Source organism: Cydia strobilella, chromosome Z (genome assembly GCF_947568885.1).
Source record: "Cydia strobilella chromosome Z, ilCydStro3.1, whole genome shotgun sequence".
In the NCBI taxonomy this organism is placed as follows: Eukaryota; Metazoa; Arthropoda; class Insecta; order Lepidoptera; family Tortricidae; genus Cydia; species Cydia strobilella.
The window spans coordinates 13,107,590-13,122,681 of record NC_086068.1 but is presented as its reverse complement, the minus strand read 5'-3'; the positions used below and the strand labels follow the sequence as shown (position 1 = coordinate 13,122,681).

The window sequence follows — 15,092 nt, the reverse complement described above, 5'->3', positions numbered from 1 at the left end:
AAATATAATGCAGTTATTATGTTCCTTGTACGTGAACTGATATAAGCGGATCTATATTAATTCGCATAACTGAGTACGCATAATGTTGTTGCGCATAACGTAAATTGTCATAACGATGACTTGGGATAAATGTAAATAAGCATAATGTTACTTCGCATAATTATTAAATGGTATGAATATAAAAAGGAAGCATAAAGATTGTTACGTCACCAAAAAGCGGAAATTGAAATCAATGAGGAGGACTACTGGGCACTAGTGTAGATGGAGGTCTTTCAAAATGTCAAATGCATAGAAGTTTTGGGGGTTTCAAGCTTTTTTATCGGGAATTTTCACTCCTCATTCATAATTGTGGTAAATCTTTGTCCATCTTTGAATAATCATGGTAAACAATAGATATGGCTCAATAAATGTTAGTGGTTTAAAAGAAATGCCAACTAAAATATATGCAAAATTAACAGGTTGAAAAAAATGGCACATTTAGACGTTAAAATACCTTAGAACGTATTGATTTTATAAAAATAAGCTTGGAAGAATTTTGAGATCCGTTTTTCTGGACCTACATCAGTCACGCTAACTGGTGAGCCCAAAAACGCTAGCGGTTTTGTTCCTCCCTAGTCCCTACCGATTTATAGGTATAAAGATAAAGATAATTTAATTTGCAATAAATAAACTTTACCAGATACACGGTGGTACTTCGTTAGGTTGACATGGTTTAACCTCATTTGGCATGCAAAAGGATAACTAAAACTTAATATTTTTTAAATAGGTATAGGTTCTATTTACCAGTTATAGGTACTGACAAATGTAATATTGATTGTATATATTGTTTTATTCATTTAATTAGATCTGAGGAGTTAATTAGGATGTGAATATATTTATTATTGGGCTGTTAAAAAAAAACTAACCTAACCAAGTTGATCCATCTTATTTACTCGCTTACAAAATTATGCTAATTTATTTTGTTACAGTTAAAGTTATATTGAATAATGTTATGCATATTTCAATTATGCGGATTCATTATTATGCGCAATAAGTGTTATGCTTTTTTATTATTATGCCTGTCCATTGTTATGAACTTATGAATAGTTATGTGATGCCAAATCTGTTATGCGAATTCATATTTTGACAATGAATGTTAGGCGTATTAAGGGGCTCCCGATATAAGCCATTACAGTAACAGCTATTATATTACTTTGCTGTGGCTGCATATGCGAGAGTTGATTTTTGTGATTACCTTTGATTAACCTAGTATACTTTTAATCTGACGGGCTTATTTATCCGTTAGCACTATGATTATAATATTTTAATTGAACTTATCGTCATCAGTGTTAAGATAATATAAAAACTTATTAGTTTCATGCTCTATCTAACGCTTTGTTAGCCCGTGCCCGTAGCGTGCGCCTATGCTAGCATCAATAACACTTTTATGTGGTGTACACTGTCTAAAGGGGCCCACTGACTATCAGTCCGCCGGACGATATCGGCCTATCAGTTAGAATAAAAATTTGACAGTTCCGAACAACTGACAGGCCGATATCGTCCGGCGGACTGATAGTCAGTGGGCCCCTTTAGTATCCTTTCAAGCTTTCAAGTAAGGTATATATTTTAGCTTGTAAAATTGATGTGTTAGCGTGTGTGAGCTACTTTTTGATGGACATAAAAAGAAGTGGCAGTCTAAAGAATCAATAAATAGGATGCGGGAACGGCTTTTTCAAAAACTAATATGTATATTTATGTTGTGACTTGTTAGCAAGTACGAAAGGGATCTGTGATGATTCAACACTTTCTGACTAACCTGAACTTATCCCCACTGCACTGGCGATTACTGACCCCTTTCTTAGCCTATTTTTGTTTTACCTACATGTTCGCAACAACAACGGGAAATATTTCTAGGCACTAGCGAGTCGGTGAGTTGTTCAGCAAATTATTGAAATTGGCAGAAAGGAATTATGTTGTTTGTACCAGAGAAGGTGACTATTTGGTATGATTAATTACTAATGCACACTTGCACAGCGAATTTAAGTGAATATTTACTTCTGCTCTATTGAATCAAAGCTAGAGTCCTCACCATACCCCGGAATTTGGTGCGGTAATGATTTTGTGTATTTATAACTTTTTTTATTGTAAAATAGTTACCCAACTATGAATTAAAATAGGTAGTTAGCTCCAAATTTACTTAGAAATGTTAAAATAGTTTCTGTTTTTATTACAGTTTAAATCTATTTTTTGAGTAGTGTAAAACATTCCCGCACCCAACAATCTGGGGTATGGTCATCACATCACGTAAATCCTTTGGATTGGATTTGTGAAAGTACACTATTAGTGAAAGTATTTTGGTCGGTAGTACAGTACTTCATCAATGCGTTGTCATCGGATATACAAATGCTTATTCATTTAACTAATAGCAACCTGTAATTGTTAAAAAGTTGTATTTAGCGCTTGAGTAACATTTTAATAGGACTACACCGCGATTACAATGTACCCTATGGTTGGTATAGGACTATAGGTTATTATAGTAATCCATTAGCTAATTTTCCACCAACAATATAGACAACAAAAAGAATTACAAGAATTTTAAAAATAACGCAAGTGTAACATGTTCTCTATTTATGCTGTGTTTAATGAAATGCAATGCTATGCAAATGCGAATCTTGTGTATAATAGGTATGATGACATAAATTAAAAGTCACTAAAATATTATATTTATTTAATGAAACTTTAGTCGTACTATACGAAGAACGCATTTATTTTTTATATATGGTGAGATCGGTAAATGTTTTGTTAAAATAAAATTACAAAATACGCAAGTCCGCCATGATTCGGTGAACACCAATCAGAGCGAATGACGTCACGTTCATGTAAACAAATATCCAAAGTACTGAAAGTACTGGTTCTGCTATTTTATTTACGATTCACGGATTTAATTTAGTTTAAACCGAATATTAACTATTAACTTGAGCCATGGAAGAAGGATTTACTAAGGCAAACAGTGCTAATTTGCCTTGAATCGATGTGATGATGCTTAGTTTTTACTTTTGTTCAGTAGAATTTAGAAATGTCAAAAGTTCCTTGTAAGTACAATAAACAATATTTATAATTATATAAAAATCTTACTAATTTAAGTAATTAACTAAATCCAAATCCTGTAAAATCGCTTTTTATGTGTATTCCATAGCAGGTTAATATTAGAATTTGTTAGCACTCACACCGGAAGCAAGGGACTGGCTACTCAATTTAGATATAAAATTATAATCATGTACATATATATATTTTTTTTTCTTTTTTTGTATGACTAGAATTGTAAATCTTTATCAGGAATAAAGCCATACGATATATATATATATATTAGAATTTGTCATTATCTATTAAAGACAACACTGGTGCAATGTTTTGAAACCTAACCGCAAAAGACTAGTCTCATGCAACTTTTATATTAAAGTTACGCCTCAAACAAGATAGATACTGTTAGGTATGGAAACTAAAAAAATAAATTAAATATATAATAAGATGAGTCTTAGGCAATACGGCCGTTGTCTCGCCTTGCAAGTTTAAGCTACTTGTTTCGTGTTGTTTTATTGTGTGGAACATGCACAAATAACTTATTAGGAGTTGTTATTGATGTGTTATTACACTGAGGAACCGCACAACATTTATACACTTTGGTATTCTTATTTAGTAATACGAAATAAACAAATTATTTAATAAGATCCTAAGGAACGTCAAGAGCGTACGTTCTGTTTATTTGACCTTGACGTCACTAGGGACGCCATGACACTTACAAGCGTTTTGGAGCGAAATTAAAATCTAAAAAGAAAAACTGTAGTTTTTTCCTACCAAACGTTTATTAAATGCAGAAATATGTTATTCATACTAAATAATTTATTAGACTTATATTGACCGGGATATAGACCGTGATTACCTTTTGTATTATTTGTGAGCTCCCGATATTTCGACGCAGTTACATGCATCATGTTCACGGGTGACTGAAGATAGCGGGTGGGTGTCAAAGTTGTGTAGACAGCGCTCTGTCTACCCTCATTCTTGCGCGTCGGCTGCGTTCACTTTCAACGTTACCAACGGTCGCATTCACACTTGTTGGTCCGGTCGCGTTCACACTCGTTGGTCTGTCCAAACACACTACACTCACGGTGTCACTACGCGTGTTTGATTCGGATATCACTGGTTTTTTACACAAACAAATCACAACTGCGTCGAAATATCGGGAGCTCACAAATAATACAAAAGGTAATCACGGTCTATATCCCGGTCAATATAAGTCTAGTGAAACTAACCGTGAATCATTCAAAACTCTAAATAATTTATGTTTCTTAACATTATAGGACAGCTTTTCAATATCTGTCATCATGCCTATTTGTATAATTATGTCAGAATCAGTTACAGGAGTTATGAAACTATTTTATGGACAATTCATGTAGGTGTACTAAATTATTAATAGAAAACCCCACGTCGCTATTGACACAATATCTGCCTTTGGTCAGTTCATTTTGTTGGTGTCTGTACTGTTGTTGTGTGATTTGTACCATTAGGTGAGTTGACTTTGAGCGCGCTTGTTGCAGGCTCGGCCGGGCCCCGGGACGCCGCCCGCTTGCCGTCGCCCCCAGCCACCAGGTCCCCACCACCCTACCAGCCAGCCACCTCCGCGTCCTCTGCACGTGCACTCGACGCCCAACGCCCAACAAACAGTCAACCATTAGTATACATTCCAATTAAAACCTACAAATAACTATCTAGATTTAAAGTCACTTAAAACAATAAGATCACTGATACATAAAAGCAATAAATTAAGAGCATATCTCGAGCTGTAATTTGACCTTTTTGCTTTTTAGGAGTCGAAGATCCTACGACTTGTAGGTAGCAATGTGTTTATTGTATGTATGTGTTCCTGTATTTGGTACTGAGGAAATTTGCACTGCCTAGGCTTATCGAGCCAGTGATATGATATGTTGAACGACTGTTATACAATCCGTTTGACAGACTAAGAATTTCTTGGCTTAATGTTAGTTGTGTTGTACTGCCGCAGACAAGACGCATTGTTAGCAGAGTTGGGCGTTATCTAGATAATTATTTCAAATAAAATCATTTTAAATAAATTTATTCGAAGATAAATCACAAATAATGCGTCGACAATTTTTTTATTTAGATAAATTATGTAGATGAAGATAACTGGCCTCGTTTGTTATTGAAATAAGCTTATAATAATAAATTTATAGAATGTCACGTCGGGTCGAACCGTCACACTGATACTGTACTACTGACATTCATCTTTTATTTATCCCAACTAATTTATCTAGATAAAAATGAAACTGATCTAGATAAATTCAAAATAACAAATGACGGATTATTTAGTTATTTCAAATACAAGATGATTTACTTATCTTCCCGGTTATTCGTAAATAGATAATTTTTGCCCAACTCTGATTGTTAGTTACTAAAGTGCACATTAGTAATTGAAGTATTTAACGTGGCACTAGTAAACCTTTGACGAATTGGAATGTATACTAAACGCTTAGAGCATTTTTCAATGTAGGCTCTAAATATACCTCAGGATGTTTATCGTCGAAAGTGATAGATTTGAAATATATCTTTTGTTACAACATCGTGTTCTATGTGAGAGGCTTTGTTATATGCCTCGTTTTTGTATAATACATCTTTAAAGCTAGGTGAACGATTTATCTCATATTATAATCTTAATGCACCGAAATTAACGAATTTACGGTTTTGTTTGCGCAGCTGTAAAGGGTTCTCCATGTCCAGCAAAGAATAGTTTAATAAAAAGGAAAGTTGTTTTGCGGGTCAACAGCTTCGTATTGTGACATAGCTCACACTCTCTAGGTCGTAGGTACTCGTATAAGTTGATGTTAAGGGTGCCGTTGCATCTGCATCTGGTCGTCAAACGACGAACTGCTACTTGTCGGTTTCAAATCAATAGCATATTGGATCCGTAGTTTGGTTTACACAAATAATTATTCCTTTTTTCTAAATGTTAATAGAAGGAGCTTTATAAGACCAGTCCGCACTTTGATTGACGGTATCTATATGTACATATTAAGTAAAAAAATACTATGTGTCTCGTTTTAATGAGATGTTTTTTGTCTAGTTTTATATACAGTGTTACGGATTTATATCGATTTTATAGTTGACAGATTTTTACGGGAGAAAATACAGGATGACTTCATAGACGAAATACAAAACACTTGCTTCTGGCTCCACAAATACACCTTCTATATAAACTGGATAATGTTCATTTTCACTAGACTATAGACCGCGATTACCTTTTGTTTGTTTGTTGTTGTCTAGTGAAACTAACCGTGAATCATTGAAAACTCTAATGTTCATTTTATCTGAACACTAGAAAAACCGTGTATGGTTTGATTTACCGTTACAATTATGACCTCGACCTAAATATTTAAAATGTTAACGCCAACAAATTTACTACGTCCAAACCGTTTTCGTACATGAGTTCATATAATACATGAGACTATGACATGAGTTCGACATATAGTCCAATGAAACTTATTGCAACTCATGTATGAAATGTCGTTTGTACGGAAACTGCACTAATCCCAATAAAGCCTGTTATCCCCACAGGGTATAATTTAAGTGATCGGAATAGGCAGAGTATAAATACCTAAACTTGATAGAACAAAGTCATAACTTAAGTGGAGACTCCCTTGCGATATTTTTTTCCGGGATTAAAGTCCCGGAAACGTACTAAGTTAGTAATATCGTTATAAATACGTTAAAAAATAATGCATTAAATCAATAGGCGTTAAATAAAACAACATTTTTTTTGGCAAACGAGGCACCAAACACCCTCTTTTCCAGCGAACGAAAGAAGCATGGAAGACTAAACAAAATATCGGCCTACAAGAGGCTACAAAAGTCAAAGTTCACGTATGGGTTTTCTTTGCCCAAGATTATGATTGGTCAATTTCACCGAAGCGAAATACTATTGGTCTATTATAAAATTAGTCGCTCTGATTAGCCGTAACCATGCTTTAAAACTGTCACTTGAAAATACATGACAATGAAAACTGTCTATTAGTAGACGGTTTCATGCAATATAGAACATGTTTTATATGCAATATTTTTGTATAAGTTATTATTTTGTTGTGTATAATGATATAAATACTTTATTTGTTCGCTTGTCGCACGTATTTAAGGGCAATTAAGCCTCCGAACGACTAGTAACGCAAATTTAGCGCGCCGTGCTTTGCTATCCACAACTGTGGTGTGGTGTCCACAAGTGGTTGCTAAAACTGTGCTATTGTTCTACGTGTGTAAACAGTTCAAATTACTGGTTAGATTAGAGCCAGTTCTTTTTAACTAACCGCCACCACTTAACAATGTATAGTATGTACATGACAAAAGCATCGCAACTTCGTGGCTGAGCCCATGGGGGAGAAACCAGTTACAGATCTAGCCGGCGTGGGGGGAGTCTTAGGGCGGAGGCTCGAAACAGCAGGTTTCGACAAGGCCTATGTTGTACTTGGCCAGTTTTTGGTTCTGAAGAAGGATAAAGAGCTCTTTGAAGAGTAGATGAAAGAGACCTGCAGCGCAATCCGCAGATTGTTACCAGTGCTTACGAGAGTGGTGAGAGGAATTTTTGTAAATTGACCTTGACTTGGGATGTCGGACTAATATTTTCTTACCTGTAAATAATTGGAAAGTAAGCAGTTATGATTAATCTATGCATTTTTGTATGTGCTTGTTAATATGTAAATTTAATGAAAGTTAACAAATTGTTACAGTACCTAACCAGATAAGAACCAATCTTAATTAGTTAGTTTACCGCATATTAATTATGATTCATTCACCAGAACATGAAAAGATATTTTTTTATATTCATTTAACAATAATTATAGTAATATTGGTAACATTCAATGGCTTCGTGAATATTGACATCTCTTTTAAGAATAAAATAGTACATTTTATTATTTTTCTATTAATATTTTTTTTATTAAAATAAAAACATACTAGATGAGAACCCGGCGTCGCTCGGGTAAAAAATTATAATAAATAATAATAATACTTATTAATAGGTACATTATATCGTTCACCTTATAAGGCACCTGCGATTTTAAGTTAGGTGTCACAAAAATTATGTCAGATAGAAATAAATGTAAATTCGACCTGAAATCATAGACAATATATATCAAAATTTAAAAAACTTGCTATAACCTATCTTGGATTTCTGCGTTTTGGCTCTGATCAAGATGAAAATCGATATCTGAGGATTCGAGCGGACCTTTATTATGAAATTGAGGTCAAATTGAAGAAATCGCTCGCCATCTTATGCTTTATTTCGCCATCGCGTTTTGCATTATTAAATGATAATTAGACCAAAAATGCAGAAACTAAATTTGAGAATGACGTCTTTTCCAATTTCGAGATTTCGACCTCAGTTCATAAAGGGCGGAACGCTCGGATGCTCAGATATCGATTTTCACCTTATCAGAGCAAATGTGCGGAAATTCATATTTGGCATGTCGTAGGAACAGTTTGTGTGGGAAAATATATATATTTTTTAATATTTTCCTCGCAATTTTTCCATATTTTCTCTAAATTCTAACCGTCCCTGGTCTTTCACAAATATTCCTATACCAAAATTAGCCAAATTGGTCCAGCCTTTCTCGAGTTTTAGCCAACTTATCGAAAAGTTATAATTGTTATAAATAGCAGCGAGATGCCATAGTTAAAATACACATTTAGAAAAGCGCCACCTACAATGGCGATTAATATTTTTTACTACCACTAATTTAAATTAAAGGGACTATTTCAAAACAACTACTTTAACAAATTTAAAATAAAAGCATCTAAATAATATCACATCGACATATAAAATCTGTTATGAATGTTATGATCAAAAGAAATCGAAATAATATTATCCTGGCTAAATTGTACGTGAAAGGATACAATAATATTTTCAGTGTTTATTGGAACGGCTATCATTTTACCACATAATAAGGCATATTTTGTTATTAAAGATATAAGATATAATCTAAATACTTCTTACTACGACTGTGACAACGGGCCGCCATTTGCGAAATAGGTCCGTGGCAGAATGTTTCCGCCCCACCCACCGTGGCACAAAATGTGTGGGGTCATTTTGCAGAGATAGTTCGTCATCTATGTTTATTATCAATCGCTGCTGTTTTCACGTTGTGCTTTTTACGTATCGTTCAAAACGCTTAGTGGCCCCTATTTTCTTTTCAGTAGTATATATAGAACGTAAAAAAATTTTTGTTGTTTTATTTAACGCCTATTTGATTGTATTGGTCAATCACTGGGTATAAAGGACCTTAGGCGACCGGGAAAGTGCTAAGATATGAAATATACTTCTGATTATTTTAACAACGTGAGATTAGTCGAAACAAGGTTCAAATAGTATACGAATGGTTTTGTATTACGTCCTGAAGTCACTGTATAAATCACAAATACAATTAGAAACATTGGGGTACGCTTAACGATTAAGCTTGGCTGGCTACAGGAGCTCGATTTATATCTTTGCAAAAATGTCTTAAGATATCATCTAGATATTTAAAGATTCATTAGAGTTAAAACGAGCAAGGGGTTCCCCTCATTTGGCAGAATATTATTTGTCAGAAATACACTTCGCATAACACGTATCGCAGAAAACTTTTAGTCGAATGATACTTTCGCATAAATATATACTTGCCATAATAGTCATTTCGCGTAATATTCATTTGGCAGAATTTTCTAAGTGGGTTAGGTTAGGGTGTCTGCCAAATAAATTATGCAAAAAGAAATTCTGCAAAGTACTATTATGCGAAAAGCAGTATGCGAAAGGTAATTCTGCCAAACGACATTTCTGCCAAGTAACATTATGCAATACAAAAATATGTCAAAAAACTTTCTGCAACACAATAGGGAACCAAGAACAAGATATTGCGTTTCCGTTACTTTCCTTGCTTTGACTGGTCGCAAAATGTCACGAGCTATTTTCATAAGCCCTTTTTACGTAGGTATTACACGTTCCAACTAAAGGACATGTCAATTGATAATTCGAATAAATTTATAACTAGAAAACGAACGTCTTTGGAGGCATTCCGAACACAGAAAATTCAACATCGTTTTCTGTTAAATATTGAAGGGAGTTTTCTTAGTGAATGTAGGTTGTGGTCAAAAGTACTTTCGATTTCGTACCCTTCCTAAGTCCTGATTTTCAGTTTAGTTGGAACGGCTTATACCTACTGAAAGGGATTTAGGATGTTACCTACTGTTTTAATTATGTTCAATATATATTTATAAAGATACAAATACATCATATTATTGCCGAAACCGTGACTTGTAGTGGGCTTGAAAATGCGCATCGAAATGTTTTTAGCTGATTTGGCGTCGTAGCCAAGATGACGATCGTTTATCGACAAACGCCTATAACGTATATATAACGTAACGTAACGTAACGTAACGTAACGTAACGTAACGTATACGTGACGTGATAATTTCCATAAATTAATTCTCGATTGGCGTTTTCTATAAGCGATTGTCACCTGTCTAGGCCCCCAACATGTTAAAGATTGCAATAGTTTTGCAAATAGTATAAAGTTATCTGAAACTTCTCTAATGACACTTGTTCAGCTTCTCGTGCTTGTTTGTATTTGTACGATTTGGGTTTAACGGTGAATCAGTGGCCAAAATGAAACCCAGTGATCGAAGTTGTACCTACTATGATTATTTATTGTAACTTGCGATTACAATTTAGCTACTAATTAAGTTGCAGTTCTAGAAGATACGAACCAAATAACTGTTTCAAATATAAAATATTTACGTTGAATAAATGATTAAGTAGAACAATTTAACCATTTTCTTGATGAGGGTGGTATCTAATACTTTGGACATACCAGTATCCGTCTGTTTTGTTTTCTGCCCAAGTTCACACATTATTAACTACAACGGGATTAAATCGTATATAAAATAAGTACGTATCACCCACGACGCACGTTTCACGAACGTAGAAATGGAAAAATTCCTTTATCTCCAATCTCATGTCTATCTACTACCGAGAGAGTAGATGATATTCAAATGACAATTTTCCCGGTAGCCCCCTTTTGGGGACCACGGGCACGGATAACTTGTACTTATTTACGCGAATAAATCCCGTTTTAGTTCTATTGTCACGTCCGATATTTATGTTTACAGGTTTGTAAAATGTATACGAACGACATACTTGTAAGTTCATATTGTCTCTAGAATATGATAACAGACTTGCTTTAATGTGTCTAAGTACTTAACAAGACTGGACCCATGCTACGTTACCTACACACGACTACTTAAGTTTACGCGAAGTGCCTTCTATATCTTAATTCATTCTATAGCACCCTTGGAAGACGAGCACATTTGGGGAGGAGGGAAAGTGTTCTATTATTATGTTAGTGCCCGTTCACTTCGCAGTTTTAACTGTTCTGCATCGCTCATCTTAATTTGTTAAGGGAAGGTATATGACACACGAGTATTCTGGTAAATGCCGCAAAGTGAATATGCACTACATTTAAGGAGATCTAAATTATGCTTGTCGTATTTCTAAACTCATTTATACCAGTTTCCTAAGTCTAAGGTGCCGATTGCACCCGTCGTATGCCTTTGTCAAAAATTTGCTACTGAATTAATGACATTAAGACTGTAAATTGCAGTCTAACAAGGACAAGGCATACGAAAGGCTCAAGGTAGTCAAACAGTTATGCTATAACCAGTAAGTAGTAGGTATGTTACTACTTACTCATGTTTCTTGGTTGTAGGTACTATAATAACAAATTTTACAACAATATTTCAACATATATAGTCTGTATCTTTAGGTATTTAAATAAATGTGAACAAACCACAATAAGGTCTTTTTCTCAAAAATGGACGGAAAAGTCGACGTTGCCGGTTAAAAAGTAGGTCGCGAAGTGCGTAGTGCCGTAGTTTATGGTCAGTCAAAAAATTAAAAAGTTAAAAACATTGCAGTCTCGATTTCGGGACTGCAATGTTGCATACAAATTCCATTATTTGTCGAGTTCCAAATTTTTTAAAAGTTGAAGTGGTCATATCAAATGAAGGCATAGGTCCATTAAACAGCCAAACAGATGATCAGTACTTATTGTTTTAATGTTGGTACCGCGACTATTTAGGTGTCTCAAATAGGTTGGCGTATTTTCAGCAGAAAAATACACTTCCATTTTTAATTTAAAAATAAAACGGCGGCAAAGCAAATCTTTTTAGTTTTTTCTGTGAAAATACGTTGTAGTAGTTGTTGTGAAGAACGTTGCTTCTGTAAAATATTTCTATTATATTTGCATTTATTGCGCCATTTTTGAGAAAAGCACTATATATGACTCGGCTGGAAGGCTACTTGCTGGCTTCGAATTCAATTAAACGGACTCCCAAGGTCGTCCGTTTAAAACGAATCCTCAGCCAGTAAGTAGCTACTTCCGAGCCTCGACAATAATGTACTATTATTGGGCATAAATTTATGGATGTCTCAAAATTTACATAAGTTTGACTACGATAAACTACTTACTCAACGTAACAATGAAGCTGCTATAATCGTGCTATTTTGTTTATAGGAATATCTCGGTATTTGATTAATCAATAGTAATTTAGTATTGTAATATTTGCCATTACTTCGCCCTAGTAAAGAACCTAAAACGAGACCGAATGTTTATCTATTTGAGGGAAAAAGAAAACATTACACAACTAAATGAATGAATATCCGAAAATGTAAAAACACATTGTTTACATTTATTTAACTACCTAAAGATACAGAGTATAGTACCAGTCCATGATTTTTAATAATAATTATTATTATACTCTAGAGGGTAAAAATAAATGTTCTATTGTCACGTCTTGGTTATCCATAACCAAGTATAAGTAGTGCATTTTTAATAAGATTGCTCTTCACAAATGATTTCTACAGGATTTTTTTCATGTACAATGTATGATTATACAAAAATTATAAATTTGGTTGTCCGAATTAAAAAATTATTGATTTGTGTTTATGTAACGGCGACAAAAATACGACAGGCTTGCTTGAAAACGTGAAGCCTGGCCCAGAAAGGCTTTAGTATGCACTGTAAGCGCACTTTTTGACAATTCTTATTCAACTGCTGCAGAAATCTGACATATTTATTTATTGACACTAACTCGGATGCCCACGTCTTGCCAATGGTCGCCGCCTCTGCGATGATCGTCCGACGCCAGGATTGCTTAGGGCGACCACGTTTCCGCTTTCCTTGGGGATTCCAGTCTAGGGCTTGCCTCGGGATGTGATCCGGGTCCCTTCGGAGCGTGTGGCCGATCCAGTTCCACTTGCGGCGTTTGATCTGCTGGTCGATCGGAGTCTCACCGCAACGTTGGGAACGTTGCGGTGAGATTCCGATCGACCTACTACCAGATCTACGTTGGATATTCTCTCGGGCCAGTATACACCGAGGATACGGCGAAGACAGCGGTTGATGAAGACTTGGAGCTGACGCGAGATGTTGTTAGTGACCTTCCACGTCTCACATCCGTACAGCAATAAACTTCCTCTCATACACATTAGATATCTAATCCAATGTTTATGCGTTGCCAACGCATTATAAGTTTTCTTTGCATCTTAGAATGCATTTAAGTGCTCAAGAATATAATAGGTAATATATTCATGCATATCATATATTTATTTTTATTTGATTTCCTGGTTATTTTGTTGGTGTGACTCAGAACAGTATATAATATATATTACTAACCCTTAATAAGGCAGAAAGAAGTCAGAAATTACTCAAAATTTAACTATATCATTTTTAAATAAAGCCTAAATCATGATGGCAAATATATGCCCCCTGCCATATTAAGGGACTACGTCGTAATTTACAAATTAAACTTGAAGAGTAATAAACGTATGAATCCCATATCTACCGTATATGAATACGGAATTTTACTTTAGCATTGCGGGCTACCAGTTAGAAATACCTTAAGTGATTCCTCAGTGGCTTGGTTCTGAATGTTTTTGATTAAAGTAATTGTTTGATCACCCAACCCAATGTCTAGGATTTAAATATATATTATTATAGTTTATAGTCTCTAGATGTGGCTCGGAAAAGGTGAAGACCATTGATTGAGTGATTGTATTCATGATTACGCATTCCTAATTATTTAACATTACTCTGTGTAGTATCGGAGGTGCGTGGTAAAATATTTATTATTTATAATAAGATTTTTTAAATTAATGACTAGTTCGAACGAAAGTTTAAAGAATAATTTAATAATTAATGTCCTATTGTGTTTTTTTAATTTTTATGTGCGTTGCATGTTTGATGATTGCGATTCATAGAGACCCTAATTAATTTAGGCAAAAATAATTAGGTATAGTAAACGACAGGAAAGATTCAGATTTGTAACACTTTTGTTATCTGTAAATATTAGGTATCGTTTAAATATTTGTAATAAAGATACCTTACCATAATATTGATGTTTAATTTTTACTTTAATAATGTTGACTGCTTTTTTTTCTATCACTTAATTACAAGGTATTTTTTGTATTAACAACGAATAACAAACAAAATGCAACCCTCATAGTTTCATCATGTGTCTGTGTCCGTATGTCGCAGCCATTTTTAAACTGTAATACCTATCGTTACAATTTTTTTTATTTTAAAATAATTGCGGATTTCACATTTCTGCACGATGTTGTCAAACGTACAAATATAATAATATTAATGCCCCGCTGCCGGCGGCACTCTAGGTTAGGTTTTTTATGATGTGTTGACTTATGACTTATGACTTTTATATTCATATTATAACCTAACCCAAGATATAAAAGGAATAAATGAAATATTAATAATACAATAGGGTTGGCCGGTCGAAGTGTTTTACACATGGCGCCAGCATAGCTTGTCCTGTCAATTCCTAGTAGCAGGGGAGGCGACGATGCTAAATGTGTAGTAACTCGAGCGTCGTAGAGACCTATTGGAATCGAAAGATTAGATGATAAGAAAAAAAAAATGTTACATAGTATTTTCTTATGTAGCGAGCAGGAAAGCGTCTACAGATTTTTTTAAATGTAAACAGAACACCGTGTGGAGTTACTTGAG

General features: G+C 34.5%; 1 protein-coding gene and 1 pseudogene across 1 annotated transcript in view; both read left to right on the top strand.

The window, feature by feature from the left end:
• LOC134753929 (MOG interacting and ectopic P-granules protein 1-like) overlaps nt 1-14,464 on the top strand; it is a 33,787-nt gene extending 19,323 nt beyond the window's left edge. Inside the window, exon 9 of the mRNA XM_063689905.1 lies at nt 4,578-14,464. The gene's annotated coding sequence lies outside the window, so the exon portion shown is untranslated. The remainder of the gene's footprint in view (nt 1-4,577) is intronic.
• Nucleotides 1,950-14,464, top strand: LOC134754697 (barrier-to-autointegration factor-like; annotated as a pseudogene).
• Nucleotides 14,465-15,092: the final 628 nt, after the last annotated feature.